General features: G+C 38.3%; 1 protein-coding gene across 2 annotated transcripts in view; it reads left to right on the top strand.

Moving 5' to 3' along the window:
- JAZF1 (JAZF zinc finger 1) overlaps positions 1-22110 on the top strand; it is a 187986-nt gene that overhangs the window by 53698 nt on the left and 112178 nt on the right. The window lies entirely within an intron of this gene.

The raw sequence follows: 22110 nt of genomic DNA, 5'->3' as shown, positions 1-22110 counted from the left end.
CTGCGAGTGCACACTGAAGCCGGTTCATGTTCATTTTCTCATTGACCAACACCCCCAAGTCCTTCTCCGCAGGGCTGCTCTGAATCTCTTCTCTGCCCAACAAAGTGGGGCAGAGAAGTTGCCCCAGTGATCTATAAGTACATACTCCAGATTGCTGTGAAATACAGTTTGCCCTTTGTGAGAACTTTGAGTAAACACACTAGCAGAAAAATGAAATGTAAAAAGAAGGAAATAAGTACAGGCATGTCTTGTGCAGAATTTACTGGTAGCTTTTACCTGGGGAGCAGATTCTCTGCTAGAAGAGTAAAAGACGTTTTTAAATGTATGGATACTTGTTGTCAGAATTTGTTTGCATTGTAAAAACATTTATTCACATGTTAATTTGAAAAATACTCCTGAGAGGATAAATAGATCCCTAGGTGCTTGGGTTTTCTTCCATTGAATGAATATGGCATCCTGAATGGTACACTTGCCTTTGCTAATAAAGAAGCCTCTTGTTGAACCTCTTGTTACTTCACTGCATCACATCTCTTTTAGACAGAAATAAGCTCTGATAGCCTTTTTTTGTTTTGATATTTAAGTAGTAACAATATGTGTATCAGTTGACTTTGCTTTGGAATAGCTGGCTTCTTTGGTTTCATCCATCCATTTTCACCTCAGGAACAAAGACACAATAGTGGATGGACATTAGGTTTCTGCTTCTTTCAAAAAGGTGTATTCAGATGAAATTATAAGGCTGCTTAGAATTTTGTGTTAAATTGTGTGTGGATGTGTGTGGTGTTAGTGTTTTGCAGCTGGCTGGTACTTAAACTTTGCCAGCATTGTATTGCAGCACCTGAACCTATTTTTCTGTCAGGTAGTACTACTGAAAACTACTGGTCCTTCTAAGGAATCATCCTTTACCCTTAAACTACCATTTCAAAGCTGTGACATTGCTTTGAAGTTTCCTCTTCATATATTATCATGGGGGAAGCTGCCATGCAGTTTGGCAGTGACTGTGGGGTGAAGGACTCAGGGTCAGGGAACTGCTTTTTCTCTGGACGGTATTGCACCTCAAATAAACATTCTTTTCCTGATTACTTTTGGGGCACTTCTTTGAGAGCAATTCATAGTAGGCATAAAATTCCAACACAGGCTATTAAAATGCTGGTTTTATTCTTGCCTGTTAACTGACAATTGAAACCCTAAGGAATATTTGAAAAGCGCTGGTCACAATTTCACAGGTAATAGGATCATAAATAAACATCTATATGCAGATAAGGACTTAACAGAAATCCGTTCCTGAAAGGAAAGCCTACTGTGCTGCTCTAAATTGCTGGATTTATCACAATAGCATGCAAAGTACTATAAAATACATGTGCACAACACCCCCTAAACAATTAGAGACATGTATCCTGTTGTGGTGGGATTTAGGATTGGAAAGCTGAGGTTAGCTTGTATAGTTATTATGGGGGAGGGGGAATCTTGAGAATGTGTTATGTTTGAAGTGATTTATTTATTTATTTTCCTCCTGGAGATGATAAGCACCTGCAGTTTCCATTGAATTGCCCTGTAAGAATTGCTCTAACTAAAATATGACTTGATTTATATGTACCCCTCCAAAAAATACTTAAAAGCTCTGCATAAATTTTAATTCTGGTGTAGTCTGATCATGTTAACATGTAGATAAGGGTAAACTTTCACGTACACACATGGACAAATAGCAAAAAATTGTAACAGTTTAAACTGTATACTGACTACAAAGGAAAAAACGGGATGAGTGGACCTTGAGAAACGGGAGACAACAGAAGTTTATTTGATGCCATCGGAGGAAGGTGAGGAATAAATGTACAATGTTTTTTTTTATCCCTTTTTTGCCAAGTTTTGCATGGAGAAAGTGGGTAAATTTTGGCTCCACTCAGCTCTGACAAAATGAGCAACATAATTATTGTTGGTGTGTTTAACCAAAATACAGGTACCAAATTAATCTGACAAGCACCCATGTGCCATTTATTCTGTGCAGAAGAAATTATTTGGTTTTAACCAGGGAAAAAGAAAAAAAGAGCAAGTTAAAGCAGCTCTGCTGAACAGCCTGGTTTATGCCTAAAGTGAAGGGGCAGAGGGTTTTCTGCGTAAGAGCCTCAAAAAGATCATAAAAAAATCTAGGAAGGTAGAAGATGAAGGGGAGATGGTCTTGGGGTTTTACTGCTGTTCCCTTTAAAATACTGTTAATTTGTGTATAGCTTCTTGTCTGCTGGGAAGTGAGTCTCTCTGTTCATGATTTTTTTTCTTTTCATGACAAAATCACCATGTTAAAGGCTAAATTTTAGTCTCTGAGTGCATGTGTTGGTAGTGATAATGGACTCGTTTGTGAACTCTCACAGACACCAGTAATGTTTTCAAAAGCATGCAAATGGAATTTCAAGGCCATCCTTCTGTTAGAGAAGAAATACTTCTTACTTCATGTTCAGTATTTTGTATCGCAGCAATGCTTGGTGGTGTAAATGCCGGTCACACAAAAAGAAGGTGCCGGTTTACTGAAAGGAAGTCAAACGTACGTTTAACAAGTGCCTCTGAAAGAAAGTTGTGATCTGAATTTGTAGGGAGCTACGTTAAGCTGCTGTAAATCTGTCTTTGGTTGGTCACACAGAAGTAATAGCAGAAATCACCATTGCTCAGATTTTCCTCTAAATATTTAGAAACTGTTCGCATAGCTGAAATTCCAGGTCTATTTTCCTTGATTATTTTTTTTAAAGGTGGTTTTAGATAGATAGTATAAAATTGCACCTATATACTGTATCTATGGGTTGGTGGGGGTTTTTTTGGTTTACTTTTCTGCTGGCAGATAGACAAGCAAAAGGTATACTTTCTTAAATGCAGCCAGCCAGCCAGAAATAAGTGTGCTTAAAAAAGCTAAAACAAACACGAATAATTGTTGCAGTTTTCTGTGACATTACTTGGTTGCAGTTATTTTTGGCATTTTTTTGCTCTGTGTGTGTGCTCGTTCTGTGCCTGTTATTTCATACACTACCCAGACTTAATCCTACTATTTTTAGTACAAATCTCTTTCCACTTGTAGTGCACTTCCACTTGTGCTATCTTGAGAGAAGGAATTTTCTCCTGTCATTCTGCACACCTAAAAGCCAAAAATTTAGCCCTATTTTCAACCCTTCTTGCATGAATGTTTCTAGATTACTCCGCCATGTATTTTTCGTTGCCATTAGCAGAGGTGAGTAGGCAGGAGGTCATATTTTAGGATATAGTAATTTCATCACATTACTTAAATACTGTTTACAACTGCAGTGATTATAAAGACCTCTCATATGTAGGCTGATTTTCTTTTGAGATTTCACTTGGTCCTGAAATATTACAGCAACTTCTATAAGATATTTAAAGCAATTTTAATTTCTGTATACATTAGATACCTACCTTTCAGGTCTGTAGTATTTGTTGTAATCTTTAGTACTTCTAACATTTCTCTGTAAGATAAATATTTACTTGAAATACTTAAGTTTAACAGTGTCATTTACAAAATGAGTTCTTGCAGGTTTCTTCTTTCATGCTGCGACTACACCTGAGTCTTTCAAAGTACTACTTTTATTCTCTTGTTCTGGCTCTCTCTTGAGCTGAGACTGCCAAATAGTTCAAATTCCTCCTCTGTTTGACTGTAATGCAGTACACTGCTTCTAGCTTTCTGCAGTCAAGTCCTTGAAGGAAATTCCCTCCTTTCCTGCTCTCTCCTGGATACTGTCAGTACACGGATAACTTTAATATTTGAAACACCAGGCAAATCCATGCCCTGTTACAGGCTGGAGTGATGGGAGCTGTGGTGTGCTTTCCAGACAGGCTATCCCATGCCCTTCTTTACTAGCTGATCTGCGTTGTAAGCAATGAAAACAGTGAGCTTTCACCTGAATCCTGAGAAGATCTACCTTCTAACTATAGTTAACAGCTGTTTTAAGTCTGTAGTGCCTGTAGCAGAGAGTGCTGACATCTGCAGTAGGGCAGGGTATGGACCCGAACCCCCATTTTACAGTAGTACCTCATAAAAAGTTTCTGAGGTGTGCTGTGTAGCTTTCTAGTATGGAGCATTAAAATGGGAAGAAGGGAAGCATTAAACATGTCTACGCCTGTGATTTAGGGCACGTTTTGCCCAAAATAAATAAAGCATGCATGTCTTGGGATAATTTTCCTACTCACAAGAAGCAGCATATTCCCTCCTTGTAGAACACCTGTGTTAGTAATGACACTATTTCAACTGAACCCCGTGGGCTGGCTGGTTGGAATCTCCCTCGTTAATGCTTTGAAGGAAAATTAGACCTGGAATCTTCTTTGCTCTGAAACTATCAACAACATTTTAACAGAGCATTTGTTTTGTTGGGTTTTTTTATGGTAAGTCTATTTATGTAATGCACTTATGCTATTTTCTGCATTCAAATAAAAGGGAATGTTCCTATATAATATTTTATTCTGAAAAGTATGTTTCTAACCTGTGAAATCTCCCTTTTCCCAGAAGAACTCTAAAACTCCTACACTATATATAACCGTCCAATACAGAGTAGTCAGTGTATGTTTGACATCAACAACTGTTGGCAGTTTTCATATTATTACAGCTGCTCCAACTTCAGATGTTGATTTTATTAAACAAGTTTAATACTTTTAAAATAAAATTAATAATGAAATACGTTGCCTTTTGATTTCAAGGAGTGTCCTTATGTCCTGGGGAGGGGGGGGTGTAGAAACAAATGTTCAACTCACATAGCGTGGTGAGGCACTGGAATGGGTTTCCCAGGGAGGTTGTGAGTGCTCCGTCCCTGGCGGTGTTCAAGGCCAGGTTGGATGAAGCCTTGTGTGGGATGGTTTAGTGTGAGGTGTCCCTGCCCATGGCAGGGGGGTTGGAACTGGATGATCTTGAGGTCCTTTCCAACCCTAACTATTCTATGATTCTATGAGTCTAACTCAGTTTGTTTGTTTCATGCCCTAGATGGTATATAGTAGCACAGTTACATTACAAATTGCACCAGGTTCCTGTTTGCTTGTGTTTTTTTTGTATAGGGAAAGTCAAATTCACACTAGAAATGCTGGTATTTTAAAAGTGCTATGGTAGAAAGGTATCTTTCTGTGATCAATATGTTTAAGTTGTTAAGGCATTTCCATCCAGTCTTTATTCTATGAACTTTTTGTAACTTGCTGTCTAACCAAGCTCATTAAAAATAGTTGCTGAAGAGCTCTGTTTGAACCTGTAATAGATGAATCCTGTAGATATTTTTTGCAAAGTAAGATTTGCAGTAACAGCAATCTCCTATGAACACTGCGAAATACAAAAATTGTCTTTTATCATGGAATGGAAATTTCAAGTATGGCAGACAACACTGGTAGCTAACTAGTGCTATATTAAATTGGTGGTAATACTTCAGGTTACTATCTTTCCCAAGTTGTCATTGTGATGGATGATTATTTTTTGAGATATACATGGTAGCTGTATGTCAATTCCTGTTAATTTTATTGTGTATTTGGAATTCAATTAGTATTGTGCCCTTGAAAATGTCCATAATAAAACACTCCCGTTCTGTATATGCTTTGCAAAGTAATATATGGTAGCACTTATAAATGGGACTGCCATATGGTGTATAAGAATGGGGCACATTTAATACCAGTATAGTGATTTCTTTTTGAATTCAGCAGCTTTATTCAGCATCTACATTTTGCCATTGTTGATACTAGAACTGGAATAATTGTCAAATGGTGCACATTTTTTACAGTACTGTAAGAGGAAAGTCCCCTTTATATTAAAATACAGTGTTTCTGGAGATAACAGCCCAGTCTTTCTAGGACTACCTGCCAAACAAAGCTTTTATGATGATGACAGGGTTGTAATAAATTCAGTATGTCTGTATTTGCATACACTTCTAAGAAGTTAGGGACTTCTCTGTGCGGGAGACACAACTGTTACATTTGTTCAGCAGTGAGTTTTAGCATTGACTCTAACCACCTAGATTCTGTATATGCATAACATCTTGTTTTTGTCTTTGGAGCTACTGCTGGGGGAAAATGTTTTGGTTTCTTTTTTTATTAGATTGGATTCTCTACACAGCTACCCATGGATCTACCTCAGCATGTAAGGCAAACATCTCTATGTGAGAGGAGGAGCTTGTGTAAGATACCTAGATGCTATAAATTCACAGCTAATGTGATATGATGGCTTTGAAAAGCTCAAGTCTGTATCTTTTACTTCCATGGGAATGATCACAGATTCTCTTACTGAATAAATTAAGACCCTAAATTTCCAAGCCATTAAGGAAATGCATCGTTGGTCTTCTGCTGGCAGAAGGATTAACAGGACTGTTGTCTAGGGCTGAAAGGATTGTGACTGTTTAACTTCACAGTTCCTGTTCTACAGTGTTTTTCTGGTTTGGTTTGGGGTGGGTTGGTTTTTTGTTTGATTTGGGGGGGTTTTGGAGTGGTTTTTGGGTTTTGTTGTTGTTGTTTTTATCTCAGAAGATAAGACAGAGCATGCCATTAGGTAAAGTCTAGAGGCTTGATGTGGAACTACCTTGAATATGAGCTTGGAATAATACTAATTTCCAAGGCTTGTAATATGTGACCATTGTTAACCACACTAGCAAGCTAGCCATCTTTCAACATTGACATGATTTGCAGTACTGCTATTAAGCTTTGCTCTATACCAAAGGTAAAGGTGATTTATCAGCTTTTAGTTAGGATGTTTTTTTCTGATTATGCAAGAAATATTTCATATTCTGTGACAGACTAGGGTGAATCGTATTTATCATTAGCAAATATTTCCCTCTTAAAAGAAAGAGATCAGTCATACCAGGAAAGATACCCTAGCAAAACAATGTAAGTGGAAAATGTGATATGAAACAAGATTCAAGGGAAATACTGGTAATTTAGAGATTGATGAAAATCACCATATCTAAACTTGGGTTCATTATCCATAAACTGTATTGGTGCTCTGAACAAGTTTAAAGGAGTTTAATAATGAAATTACCTGTTAAGCGAGCTGGTTTTCAATATTAAATTACTCTTCCCTTTCTCTTCAGTTCTGCTGAAGGTAATATTTAAAAAGGTTGAACATTATCATTTATGAACAGCTAAATTACCATAGATTACTATTAAGGTTTGATATCAGGCCAAGATTAATTTTTACTTGATGTCTAGTGTTTAAGAACAAGAGATGTCTGATGGGGTACCCACTCTTTCTTGAGTGCCTGCCAAATCTTGTATGTCAGCACTCCCTCTGATCTTTTAATGGGGGTTAAAAGGAGAAAACCAAGGTTTTTATTGCAAGTGGAAAGTAGTTTGCAGTAGAGAGATTTAGTTTTTTTTCAAGTTATAGTAGTGATGGTAGTGCATCAAATACCACTTTATAGGATATTTTTCTCCTTTTTAAAAAACTCTGAAATATGGTAGAGAATAGAAAGAGGGAAACACAAGTTTTGTTGCATAATTAAATGTTTTTTAAATGTTCTTTGAAGTTTACAAATGAATGTTGGATTGAGCTTCACAGTTGTTTTGGGATACCATGAAAGGCATCAGTTTGGCACCTTTTTCAGATAACTTTCTTAGTGCTGGGGATGTGTTATCTGGTATCTGCACCCAGTATGGTCACGGCAGCTGTTTGACCCCTTCAGTGGAATGTGCTGGGAAGCAGCCAGTGCACTGCAGTTGAAATCTCTGTGTCTTTTTTCTCCGTACTTTCTCTTATGGCAACGTCCTGGGCAAATTAACAGTGCATTAGATGCACTTACTGAAAAAATTATGCTATCTTTCCCTATAGTACTTGAGACTATAATCCCCTCAAGGAGTTAACATATTTTTAAATCTGTTAATACTGTTTTAATTTCTATTACATTCTATTTCTGTATAATATTACTGTTTCATCTGAATTAAATCTTTCAGGTTTGGGTGGATTTGGTTAGTTTCCCTCTGCCTAATTATGGGACTACAGATCTGTCTTCCCTTGCACATGCTGTTGTCTTCACTTTCCTCAATAGCCAACTCAGCATTAACAGTGCCATCAGGAAAGAAAGCAGACTGCAAGCCTGCAGCTCTTCCTGGGAGCTACGGAAATCCATGATCTCATTCTCTGACCAAATGACCTGAAATGTGAGAGAGCTGAAGTTGTTCCTGCAAGTGTGTTTTTCTTTTGTGGAATATAACAGCTCTGCTTTGTTAATTCAAAATTCACCTTTTCAGGCAAAAATGTGGGGTTTTTTAGACTACTAGTGAATAATAGATGAGAGTCCACTATGTGCTCTTAGAAAACTGTTTCTTACAGCATCAGAATTAATGTGGAGTATGTAATAATTTAGTCTCTGTGTTGGTGAATGGTGGAATCACCCACATAGATTCCTTCCACAATTTTTACTCTTGTTCATTTTCTCTTTTCAGATGAGGTAGGAAAACAATAGCCTGCAATGTTGTGTTTCCCAAAACTACATATGCATATTCCCTCTTCTGGTCCATTAGGCCTGAGAATAAACATGGCAGGTTTCTGAGAATTTTTACAAGCATTTTGCTATACCTTATTGATCAAACCACTAATGCTGCAGAAAGCAGTTTGGATTATATCTCTGGTTAAGCAGTTCAAATCGTATCGTATCCTGTCCTGTCCTTCCGATAAAACCTGTGTATGTAAGAGGACTGTACCCTTCATAAGAAGCCTGTTTGAAAATCTGTTGGTAGGATCCATTAATGCTACTAATGCTACTAATGACTTTGAACCTTGTCAGTTCATGGAGTTTTAATACCTACACACTAAAATAATCCCGCCTACATCTCATGACACTACTTATTCCAGTAAATATAAAATATAACTTGTAATACAAAAAACCCATTGAATGCAGTTGCTGCTGCTACTGCTTGATTTCAAGGGGTAGAGAGGGATAGCAAAAAATTTTAAAGTAGGAAGCAAACACAATGCATTGGAAAGCCTTGGAAATACCTTTGAGGGGCAGCAGTGACTCAGTTCATTCAGGATGGGGCTGTAATTCCCCTGGGGACTACTCTGTCTAGCCAAGGTTTACAGAAAGCACCTTAATTAAAAAAAATTAAAAATAGCAGAATGAAAAGCAGAACAACAGAGATGTTTTAGCTCTTGGGAAACCTTGTCTTTTCTCTTGGGGTCCTTTACTGCTGCTGTGTGCTGACCTGAGCAAGCAGATCTTGGGCACCTTTTGCATTTGCCTCCCAAGAAGCTGCTGGAATAGCTGCTATGCTGCCCTTCCTGCAGCTCTGGTGATGATGGCATGGTTTTATTTTCTATGGCAGCTGGACTGCTTGAATCTGTCCTGCTGTCAGTCAGCTTCTGTGTCTTCCTTTGTTGGTACATGGCTAGGCAAGAGTCATTTGTGTGGATAAAGAAGCTGTATAAAGTGCACAGATGATGTAATGTAGGTCAAACCCCCACAGAAAGAGGTGTCAGAAATGTAATGTTGATTTTATGTGCCATAGTTGTTGTTTTGGGTTTTTTTTGGGGGTGGGGGTGTAGTTCCCATTGTACCAAGTTGGGAGGAGTAGATGCCTAATTTTTAATACGAGCAGTTTACAACTATTCACAGTTAAACAGTTTATAGGATTCTTGGTAACAAAAGGTGGTCTAACTACAGAGGAAACGAAAACAATATAGTGAGGATATTTACAATGTGTGACCTGTTTGAATTATGATCTTGTTAACTATGCAAAAATGACAAAAACCAGAACCATCCCAGTGAATTAAATGTTTAGCCTTTCATTAATGAACTTTTTAATATAGAAGATATGGAGGAGGTTAATTCTTTTCCCTTTAACATCAAAAGAAGCTTGCACTTTGGGTGAACCTGTTCTTTCTTAAGATTCAGCACACTAGACTTCAAACTAGAAAAAAAAAAAAAAGACAGTATTTTTTCTTTACAACTAGCCCACACTACAGTGTTTAGTTTCTGCCAGTAAATCACATGCCAGGGTTTCTGCTGCCGTTTTAAATCAATAGAAGGTGTGATTCCTTTCCCCATGATTTTTGTTTAACTTCCCTTTTGTAGTTGATCTTAATTGTTCTTATTTGCAGGCTTTAAATGTTGATGGACTGTGTCATTTATAACCCTTTTTCATTGCACAGTGACCTTCATAGGGAAATTTCATATATGTTTTCTTCGGGCTTTGGTGGCATTTTTGTTTTATGCATGTAACTGAAACTGGCAGTAAAAATTAGTATGCAGAAGTATTCCTTTTTGATTAAAGCAGTATTATGAAAGTCTGGTTGCACTATAGATAGAAACATTTCAAGATGTTTTGCAAACCTACACTGAAACTGTGCTAACACAGATTGCTAAACATAATGTCTCCAGTGAAGGAAGTTTGGGTTTTTTTCCTAGGCAAAAGCAACCAGCTGTGAATTTTGTCCCTGGACTAACACTTCATGTCTCCTCAGTTGCAGTTCATCTACTCATTGCATCTAATTTCTGTGCTCGGTGGGAGGAGTTGTACAGAGGTGCAAAGAAACCCCATGTCCCCTCTTAGAGGATTTATTGATCACCCTGTGAAGATAAGTGAGTTTCACCCAAGACACCCTCTCTCTGCAATGAAGCTTTTGCTGCACTAATGAGGTGGCAAGGGTATGAAGAAATGATGGAGAAAGGGTCATAGAGTTTGGTACAGTGCAGTGATAGTCTGTAATGCAGTTGATTGCTTTAGATGTGCTCAAGTGTAGTAACAGCAGTCTACCTATGTCTGCATGTGGCTGGGCATAAGCTTCAGAAGTGTAGAACAAAGCAGAATAAATTAGATTTAACCTCCAGGGTAGTCACAGCCATCTTCACATTGGCTCTTAGGTTAAATTAGACAAGGAAGGCTAGGACTGGTAGCTTGGTCTGATTATTTTCAGTAGCAGTGGTCAAAAAGACAAGTTTTGTATGTTCTTGTTTATTTGCCTTAGTCGGATATTATCTGCCCTTTTCAAGAAGATATGAGATAGGTAAGCATGACAGTCCTCTTTTTACTTTTTTTTATCCCCATCCATGCCATGTGATTTTTTGAATCCCAGACTTTGTGGCATATAAGGCATATCATGTGAAAGCTGTAGCCCTTGGACTGGGATGTTGTAACTAGCACAGATTTGCTCTCCTTGCTGAAGGTTGATAACATCAGCAGCTCATCTCTGGGAACAAGATGACCCTCTTTCCATCTTGGAAAGATGCAGGTCAACAGTTTGAAGTTAGAAAAACATGAACTAGTTTGTGTTTAGCTAATTTATGGCTGTACAAGAACAGAACTTTCATCATCTTAGTTCTTCCTTGCTGTACTTTTGAAAAGCTTGTTCCATCCCTTTCTTTTTTTGGCCAGGTTAACATGAGCTGACTGTTTGTGTTCTCTTGGTTTTGTTTGGTTTTCTGATTTTTAGGAAGCAAGGCAAATCACATGCTTTTTCATTCCTTTTCTTTTTCTCCTTCCAATTGTTAAATATATGGTCTGGTTTCAATCAGCCCTAATTCAAAAGTAGAAATATCAGAGATAGTTACATTTAATTTGGTTGGGGTTTTTTTAAAGGGGATAAAGGAGAGAGAGAGATGGTGTTTTCTTGGATGAAGACACTGTAGGAGAAAGGAAAAGACAGTAGCATAAACCTAATTGTATACCAGAGAATCCAAGATGGGATAAGCATCTGTGGCACAAAGGAATAGAGGATTCTCCTTTTACTTTAAGTGTTCACAAATATCCTTGAGCTTTTCATTTGTATTTTCTTCATGGTTGCTGTAACAGCTCTGGTATGAGCAGTGTCTTCTAGGTGGCTGCTCCAGACATTTTATGTTCCAGTACAAGAAAGACAAGGAGCTACTGAAGAGGGTCCAGTGGAGACCACATGGATGATCAGGGGTCTGGAGCATCTCTCTTACAAGGAGATATTGGAGGAGCTGGGCCTGTTTAGTCTAAAGAAGAGGAGACTGAGAGTGGATCTCATTAATGCATATAAATATCCCAAAGGTGGGTGTCAGCAGGATGGTACCAGACTCTTTCAGTGGTGCTCAGGACAGGACAAGGAGCAGTGGCCATAAACTAAAACACAGGAAGTGTAATCTCACCATGAGGAAGAACTTCTTTACACTGAGGGCGGCAGAGCACTGGAACAGGCCGCCGAGGGAGGTTGTGAGTCTCCCTCTCTGGAGACATTCAAAACCCACCTGGACACGTTCCAGTGTAACCTGGGCTCTAGGCGGCCCTGCCTTGGCAGTGGGGTTGGACTAGATGATCTCCAGATGTCCCTTCCAACCATAATGATTCTGTGATTCTGTGAAACAAAATCCTCACCAGTTTCTCTATGACGAAGTTCTGTGCACTGCTCAAGAATAAATTAGATTGTAAAGACTGTGGTTTTGATGCTTGATTTCAAGTGAAAGTATCACTGGTAGCTTAAATCCAGCATAAAAAAAAAAAGGCAGAAATGGACTATTTAGGCTGCAAGTTATAAATAAGTGTTTCTGTCCCACTAATTAAAGGGATGGCTGCTTTCTCATACATTAAACAGAGTAACTTCTGACAGTAATTTGGAAGAACAAATTCAAAACTGGTAGAGATCTGTTCTTTGGTATGTGAGCTAAGTGGTGAAGAGGCTGCAGTGTTCTCTGTTGGGTATGAATGCTGTCAGTAGTGCCAAGAGAGCAATTTAGGTAATAAAATACTGTTCCAGTGCCCATTACTGCAGCATGACATGCACAGTTAGTCTATTTTTACTGCATTAATAAACAAAACTTTGTCCTCCGATGGCTGTTGATGCTGCTTCTGAACTTAAACAGAAGATATCCTTTAGGATTAAAGGGAAAATTAAGGATTTGAGTCTGCTGCTGCTTAAACTGGTATTGCGTTTCCTGTTGAATAATCTCCATATTTATCTGTGTTTAAAAGAAAAAAGCTGGCCTGCTGTTCTGTCACAGAGCAGGTTAGAGGGCAACATGAGAACTCCATTTGGTCTCTCTGCTCCCCCCATTCTCTCTATTCAGTAGCTTTGCTCTGTCCTGTTATTCTCCCTTTTCCTGATGGGAGTGTGAGCATGTTATATGTGAACATTCTATGTTCTGAGGATACAGCCAGTAGTGCCAGCAGTTTAGCAAAGCTGAACTAACATATTTAGCTTATAATAGCATTTTTTTCTATGATACGGTCTCACTCCATCCATCCTCTCTTAAATTCAGTTCATTTTGAATAGGGTAGCTATCATTTATGACCTTTCTGAGGTAGGGCAAATACAAGAAGTGTGTCTTGGCTGTTTAGAATGGGCAGATTAAGACTGAACCATGGTCTTCTAATTTCCACACTAGTTCTGTCTCACTGGAAGGTCTTTTCCTCATCTTCCTTGTACTGTTGTACTTTCTTCCATGCTGACATCTTTATTTTGCATTCTGCTGAGGTAGTGATGAGGATTGCATCATATGATTTATACAAGGTCATTTCATTTCAGCTAAGAGACTTTACTATGTGTTGTTTCCAGACTCAGGAGACTTACCTAGACCACATGGCTGGATTTTGTTTGACACTAGTTGAAAACGTAAAGGTTTACACTATAGGAGTGAGATTGCTAGAAAGAGCTGAATAATCTCTGATGAACCAACTTAAAAGTTTCAGTGCTTGGCAAACAACTACTCATCTGTAGTTCTGACTAGAAAAATCCTGTGGAGGAGTGTAATAAATCATCAAAATTAAATATGTTTTAATCAGATTTCTAATGAAAATCATAGAGGATTCATTCACATGTATTGCACAGTAGAGTGGTTCTTTGCAGTGGTGGTCTTACAAGCATTCTGCTATTGAACAGCACTGCAGAAATCAGGATATAGCAAAGCGCCATAAGATGCAAGAAACCCTGATTTGTTCTGAGTAGTTAATTTAAAAATCATGTACAACTGTAGTACGTGTCATAGATCTTGAAGTATTGTGTGTTAAAGAAACAACTGAATATAGTTTTAATTGTGCTCTGCCTTAGTTCAGAACATAAAGAAGTTTGCCTTAAGAATTAGGTGTAATAATTAGTCTTCCAGGTAATTTTAAATTTAATTGCTTATACTGCTTCATATTGTGTTGGTGGTATGATACTAGGTAGAGTCCTAATGGAGAGCTTTTATAGGACTCAAATTTTGACTGTGAGGTCTTCTACTTAACCTCAGGGTCTGAATTGCTGAACCATTAACACAGATTGCTTTCCCAAAATGTTGATTAGGTATTACATTTGGAAAGAAGAAGAAAGCAGTGAAACAGAGCTTAATTATAATTCACTCTGGTGCTTCTTCATACTGTTTCACTAGTTCTTTGTCACAGGTCTGCTATAATAGACAAGACCTGAATTTTAAAACTCAAATCATGATCCCTCTTTTCCCACAGCTTTCCATCAGTTATTTAAGGGTATAAGAGATTGTTACTTTTTCCTTAGTGTATTGCTCCTAAAGCTGAAATGTTAAGCAAGAGAAGTAAGATGGAAAAAACTTGCTAGAGCTTGTAGCATAAATACCCTGTAACCTTTCACACAGTCTAGATGTTCTGCTTCTTCCCTTTCCCCAAGTCTGTTTTGAAATCGTTCTGAGTTTGGTATGTCCGTAACAATCTGGTGGCTTCCCATGTCATTCTGTAACTAAGACAGCTGGAAGCATGCCAGGGCTATTAGGAATCATACGCAGCTTCATAACCCTGGCATGTGTTTCATGAGTGTTTGTCTCCCATCAGCAGTTTAACCTTCCAGCACCAAAAGGCTGAATTATTAGAAGTGATTTGCAACAAGCAGCAGTTTTGTCAGTAGATACTTGTTCCGTAATTACAGGAAGTGAATCTGGTGTATGAGGACAGTGAGAGAAAGTGACTGGAAACAGATAATAGCTGGAACAATTTCTCAATTTTAGTATGGCTGAGCATTCTGTTCTGTTTGCCTTTAAAAACAGGAAGATTGGTCTTGCTGCATTTGCACCATGCTAAGGAATAAAATGCTGCATTATGCACACTAGCAATGGAGGCTGCCTGCCACACAACAGCAGGCATACAGAAAAGCATCCCCAGGATGGCAGTCACACCGCTGCTAAGATGCTTCGGAAAGAAGAGGCTGCCAGAGCAGGCTATTGCAGGTTTTAAGGTTTTGAGTGTTGCTCCTTTTGTCTTTATAGTCATGCTACAGTAGGTCATGGGGGAGTAGAAGAGCGGAAGACACATTAGGGTTGAGTCACCATTGCTTCTACATCCTCTGCAAAGCTTACAGCTAGAGGAATTAATCAACCATGGAGGTGGTAACATGCTAAACAATAACAATGTCTGTGTTTTTTTTCTCTTTAATAAAATGTATGCACACATTTATATCAGATCTTACCCAGCTCTTCCTGGAAGATAACGGCAGTTGGTTACTTTCCTAGGTTCACTAGGAACAAAGTTTAAAGACCACCATCATCTCCTAATAACTTTTGAATGTGTTGGCAGGTGTACACTACAGTTCAACTGTGGGGTTGAAACCTCAAAGATAATAAATTTCCAGAAATTTTATGCAGACTTTGGGTGCTAGGGAAGATAATTGCCTCTACAGAGTAAGTGACAGGGAGAACTGTCGAGGTTCCCTTCACTTGGTGTAAGTTGATGTGCTTGGAGCTCAAACATGTTTTTTTCTGCCTGGCCAGTAACAGGCATAGGGTTGCATATTTATAGCAGTGGGATGTCCTGGGGATACGTGTGGAAGCTGAGGGTAGCGTACCTGGGATTTAGAGTTCATGCTTTGCTCAGGACAACTGAGGTAGTACTATGGTAGACAGGGTGGCCACTGAAGTGAAAACAGAAGATATAAGTGACATACAAGAAATACAATGGAAACTGGTTTAGATTTCCGTGTTCATAAAATAGTCAATCTTCTAAGCTGAATTTTTGGGATAAATTCATGTGGGTTTAGGTTAGGGAAGTTTTATTCACCACTCCAGAAGTAGCTATGGAGGTGCTTTTGAGAGTTAATGATGAATGAAGGCACAATTTGGTCTCTGAAGCAAGAAGTGGGGTATTGTCGTGGTTTAAACAAAAGTCATCCATAAATATATGGTGGATTAAAGTGCTGTGAAATCCTGCTGTTGAGGGATACAACTAGACTGCTCAGATTTGACAGAGTATTTGGAAACAAATCATGGTTATTTTCCTGTATCATTGCTGGAGGTCTGCAAAGTGAGATTACTGGTTATAGGCTTTTTAAATAATAGAGCTACTGCTTTTTGAGTCACAGTTCCCAGGTTCAAATTCTTACAGAATCTCTAGATTACAAGTAACCTGCTCAATTGATGCTGTTTAATTAGTTTTGTAGAAGAGAAATTGCAAAACAGTCTCTTGAGAACTGCTAGAGCATGGTTACAGAAGCGCAGAATCCATTAGCCTTATGAGAGTTCATGGAGGTAAGGAGCAGTTCTTACTGTGAATGCATTTTTCAGCATCATGAAGTTAGTAACTACAACTGGCATTTCTTAGCCTGTTGATATCTGAAAAGAGATATTATTTATGACACTTGTAGTTGGAGAGTTCAGGGTTGGGGAATGTAAACCACTTGATTAAAACCTGCTGTGCTAATTGTTCTTCTCTTGGGGAAAAGTACATTAATGTTTTACTTGAAAATATTTCCTTTAAAAATGTTAACTTTCAGAGGAATGTTGGATGACTTTAAGTAAATAAAACTGAGCTGTGATAATTGCATCTTCTATTTGGCTCTTGAGTGCATGTATTTCAGTTTAAGATGGCTGCAAATTGAATCTGAGCAACTTTTAGCTTTGCTTATGGTAATAACTGTATCTTATTCCTTCAGAACTTTTATGTAGTTGGTTTAAATAAAATGAATGCAGATTTCCTTTAATAGCTTTCCAATGTATTTAACTACTATTAGACTTCTCTGAGGCTTCTTGATGTGAAGTTCCCTTTCACCATCATTAATATAATTGCAACAGAGAATTACTATATTTAGTGTTCCCTAAATTGTTTTAATAGGTTTGGAGTATGTGTTTGTTCTTCTTGAAGTCCATTTGAATTTCTAACTTCCTTGGGCAACTGAAGAGAGACTTAATAACTTTGTAAGTCTCCTGAGGCATGATCCCAGGCTGATAAAAAGCACTTGCTGACTTTGAGTTTCACACCAGACTGCTGTGGAAGAGTTCAATTTTTAGCTGATAGCTTTCCTACCTTTTTTGTGTATGTCATGGTAACAGGTATGAGATTACTTAGAACCGGAAACAGAGACCTTACTCATTTGTTATCATAGCTTACTTCTGTAGCATCTTCTCTGGGAAATAAATGTTTGTATTAGTCTATCCTGTGTCACATAATACATCAGTATAAAATATATACATTTATTTTAATAGTATAATGGTCGTCTTCAGTTTGTTACAACTCAACCTGAAAGTGTCAGATGTGGTAATGATAGTGGGTGAGGAGAGAAGAGTCAAGGAGCAAACAACACAAGTGTTTGTTGTTGTCTCTGTGGCTTCTACAGTAGATGTCTAATTTGATTTCTCCTTTGTCTCTCTTACCTTGTGCCCTTTTAATAGCTCTTTGCCCTGATTCAGTTTGGAGTCTTGAGCTCTGATGTACAGCAATGTTTTTGTAAGAAATGCTGGCAAGCAAGTTGCAGCTCTTTGTGCTTTAGAAATTGAGATAAGTTTAACCTTGGGTGCCATATAATGTATTTATGTAACTGTATTCTTTTCTCAGAGACAAAACCACTGTTCCTTTATACATGTACTGAGAAGCATCATATTGTGTCTGTGATGTGGCTTCTAGCTCCGTTAAATTACGACTATGTGTTTTATAATGTGTATTCCTCTGTAATCTGTTTAGAACAGATTATGTGGCTCCCCCTAAGAGTATCTGGTACAGACAATGGGTTATCTCTACATCATGATTCTTAAAAATGAGGTCTGTTCAGCATCCTAAAAGGTCTTCTCATTCCTAAGGAGAGAAGGTGGTGTTTGTAGAACCAGTTGTGTTTGCTCATTGCTAAATTCTACAAACTAGTTACTTGAGGTATTAATCTTGAAAAAAGACCCATATGAAAGAGGAAGGCTATTGCATATGGTATGACCTCTGGATGACTTTGGGGAAGGGTTCATAAAGAGAACAAATAAGCTGAAATGAGATATTGTTTATATGGCATTTTTTTCCTACGTGGAAGTCAGGCCCATGTCATGTGGATATGGAGCAGGACATACATAGCAAGATGTCTAATGGAAATCAGATCAGTGCCCCTAACAGTGAAAATTCCAGTAATGAACCTTTCTGAAAAGAACATAAGCAATCGCAGTGAAAACACTTTCTTCATCTAGGGTGTGTGGTCTTGTGACTTCCACAGCTGCTTGTTTTCTGAGCCACTGGTAAAGCAATGCAAAGTGGGACCACTCCGGATACATCTGTCCTCTGGCTTTATGTGAAACAGTTGCAATCTGACTATTTGTTGACAGCAGGTATTTCCATCTTTGCAGTGATTCATGAAACCCTGCAGTTCCCTACTGAGAGTCTTGAGACAAACCATTTAAACTCAAAAATACTTTGCTGAAAGATACCATAATCCTGTACTGAAAGGTGTAAGGCCATGGCAGGAGTTTAGGCAGCTGTGGCACGCTATTGTGAATGAATACACAGAGGGGTTGAATATATGGACTTTCTCACTTTCAGAGGAGTGGTTCTGTTGAATACCTAGGAAGTGGGAAATTAGTGGGAAGTATGAAAGTGGGGCAAAACTTAACACTTTGTGCAAAAAATCAAGATGGTGATAACTGATGAGGTGAAAAGATTTATGGGCACAGTCATGTATCTCAGTGCTTGTATTAGCCTGCTGTTGTCCCTGATGATCATTTCCTTGACATTTGGGGGGGGAGGGGGGGTGTGTGCTACTAGTTTCCTGTTCCTTAGTAATGAAATGCTCTCATTTTCTTGTAAGTTCTCATCTGCATCACCTTTCACTGTGCAATCACTTAGCGCAAATGTAAGCAGACGTAAAAATTTTAACTTTCGTCTTGGTTGAAACTTTTGAGTGAATTCTGACTTGGAAGTTTGTCCTTAGTGGCACTGCCACCCTTGTCCTCTCTTAGTCACAATGTATTATGTATCAGAGGTCTTGTTTTTGCCTCATGAACTTTTCACAGAGCAAATTACCATTTATCTGAGGCTTCGTAGGGTACAGTTCCTGCATGCTTCATTTTACCCTGGCTGATAAACTCAGTAATGACAAATTAATTGCTTCCATTTTTGACTGCTTTGCTGGAGAGGTCTGACCTCAGAGTCCTTTTGCATGACAGCAGTAATATTTCGAAAAGTTAAATCTCTGCTCTGTTTCTGTAGCTGTGGCCCAGTGCAGTCTTACCTATTTGCCATTGTGGAAGCTATTTCAAAAGTTGAACTTTTACTATGCTGTTACCGATATGCTATGGTGCTGCCTGGCTTGCAGCTTGTGGAAGGCAGTGCCTAATTTCACAGGGCAGCCTGAGTCTGTCTGCCACTGCTGCTGTGATTATTTCAGAGAGTGGGAGCATCTGATAAGAGTGTTCTCTAACTTCGTCTTCTGTGTTCTGCTGCCAGTGCTGTCATCATGGCCTGACAGCCCAAATGATGAATGTAATGCATCACAAGAATTCTAAAAACAAATGTCTTCGGTCCTAATTGCACCTAGTTCTTAATCAGTTAGACTCAGTTCTTCTTATACCATTTTCACTTTGGTATCAATCTATCTGAGTTATTTGATCTCAGGGCCTCCACTGTTTATCCTGTTATCATGTATGTTACTCCTCAAAGGCAGTAAGATTAAGCTGTGTGAAGAAGGGTTGCAGGATCAAGCCATTTGTTCTTTTAAGCTTATGCTAGAGGCTGTAGCATATAAAACAAATCAATCTTAATAACTGTCTAGAATATCTGGGAGATTGTTTTGTAAATATCTGATCCTTTCTTACTTCTGAGTTCATTTTGGTTTTGAGTAGTATTGCTTACTCTCTCACACCCTAGGCAGGAAACAGCAACGAAGATTGAGAGTTTTCAGTGTGACATGCAGAAATGTATCCCTATCTATAGCATGCTGTAAATTGAATTTGCATAGTTACATTCTTTCCAGACTTATGATGAGGAAAGTACCAAATTTAGAACAGTTTTTCCACAATATGTTCTGCAGTTTAAAGTTGGTATGACATACTCTGTGATTTCGAGAATGAAGGATAAAATCTTATGCTCAGTTTCAAATGGTTTACTTTTATGAGTTAAATTTGGCTTTGCAAAATTATTAAATTCAGAAAGACCTTTCCTCCCCCTACTTGTGTACTTATCCAAGGCTCCAGCTCTTGCACTGTTACTGTAGCTTTTGTTCCTGTCCAGCATTTTGTCTGGTTTATCTCTGAAGTCTCAAGAGACTGGTTGCTCATCTGAACAGGCAAGCTGCTTTTTGTCCTGGCAGTATTTGAGAGTTCAAATAGCTAGCTTGTCTTTTGGTGAAAGTACCTGTTCATTTGGCAGGTCAGATACAGACTTGAATTTTGTTATTGGAGATCATTTTTTATTGGTCTTCAGATTTCCAGATTTCCTCTGAAGTTAAAAAATAACTGCTGCATAGCTGCCATAAGAGGTTAGAGGGGGGACAAAGGGAGAGAGACAAAGGGAGGCACATTAGAATGGGTAAAAGAAAGAAGAGTTATAGCAGTTCCCACATACAGCAGTGTTTTCTGGTTGAACTCTTGAGCCAAATGCCAGTAGCTCATCGGATATGTAAAGTTCCAGTCATAGCAAGACTGCAGCAATCACACCGAATGTACCAATTCCTGAAACTGGGAGTTCTCACAGAAATAGTTGGGAAGATGTGGCTTGGGGTAGGGGAGAAGAAATGCTGCTGCTTGTCCAATGGAGTGGAAAGTTCCTTATGGCCAGATATTGCTGAGAACATGGGAGAACCTCCATGTTATTCACCATGATGAGAGTTATGGCCAGATATTGCTGAGAACATGGGAGAACCTCCATGTTATTCACCATGATGAGAGTTTAAGAATTTACTGCCACCTGGAAGATGCAACAGTCTTCTCGGACTAGTGTTTTTCAGCAGTTCTGTTTGTTTCAGTAGGCTGACATTCCTAGCTTAAAATTTCTTGATGCTCTTGAACTAGTTTTAGGAGTATATGTTTTTTTAAGGACTTCTTTAAAAAGGTTTTTGTGTGTGTGGTCAGAATATCCAAATAAACTGTTAAAAGCATTATTTTTTTAACTGAAGCAGTGATTTTTGCAAAAAACAAATGTGCCATGATTTTGGAATTAAAGATATAATATAGTTCCTAGATAAATCTCTACATGTAACCAAAAATCCTATTCAAAATACTACTTCCATATTAGTCTATTCCGTTCTTCCTTCCCTCACCCATTTTTTTTTATTACTTCAATTTCAGTCATCCTTCTCACATACAGGCGGGTGGTGGTAAGTTCTATTCTGTGGCATATTATTTGGGAACCTTATTAAAGCTTTAATACAAGTCCAGCTGATTTTAAAAGGAGTTGAATTGATCCTTATGTTGCAGAAGTAGTAGTGCAGCTGATTGTGAAGACAAAATAACCATCAGCTGAGATCAGAAATAACATATATCTAAGAACTTGCTGTTCGTTTGGTCTTCACTGATTCCCTTTGTAAACTCTGTACTTCAAAGAATGTTTCAGATGGTGTGCATGGAGGTAGCTGAAATTATGGGTCTTGCAAAAAAAAGACAATCTTGGGGAGCAGTCAAAACATTAAAGGAAATCTGGAAAACTAGAACAAGAAATAAATGCTGATGGTGCCAAAGGCTGGCATAAACTAAGCTGGGAAATTCTGAACTGGGAAGGGTTTAGTTTTCCCTTTCAGAGATTGGCTTCTGTTAAATAGGTGTAAAAGTTACCTGGCAGGTTATTTTTTCCACTCTTGTTTCAAAGTAAAGGAGTGGGGTTAAAGAAATACTTAGAAGAGCAGAAGAAAGAAAAGGTTCAGCTAGATAGTATCTCCTTCCGCATTCAGGTTGTTAAGATGCTCTTGTTTTGTCAGCATGGCTATTTGTTTATGATAGTTCTTTCTTCTGTACCTGTGAAGCTAGTAACTTTTAAAACACTGAGCCACCTGAGATCTGTAAAGACATTGTGGTAAGATCTCTCAAT

Source organism: Lathamus discolor, chromosome 2, assembly GCF_037157495.1.
Source record: "Lathamus discolor isolate bLatDis1 chromosome 2, bLatDis1.hap1, whole genome shotgun sequence".
Taxonomy (NCBI): Eukaryota; Metazoa; Chordata; class Aves; order Psittaciformes; family Psittacidae; genus Lathamus; species Lathamus discolor.
The sequence above is the reverse complement of the archived record's forward strand: the minus strand, read 5'-3'. Positions and strand labels throughout refer to the sequence as shown.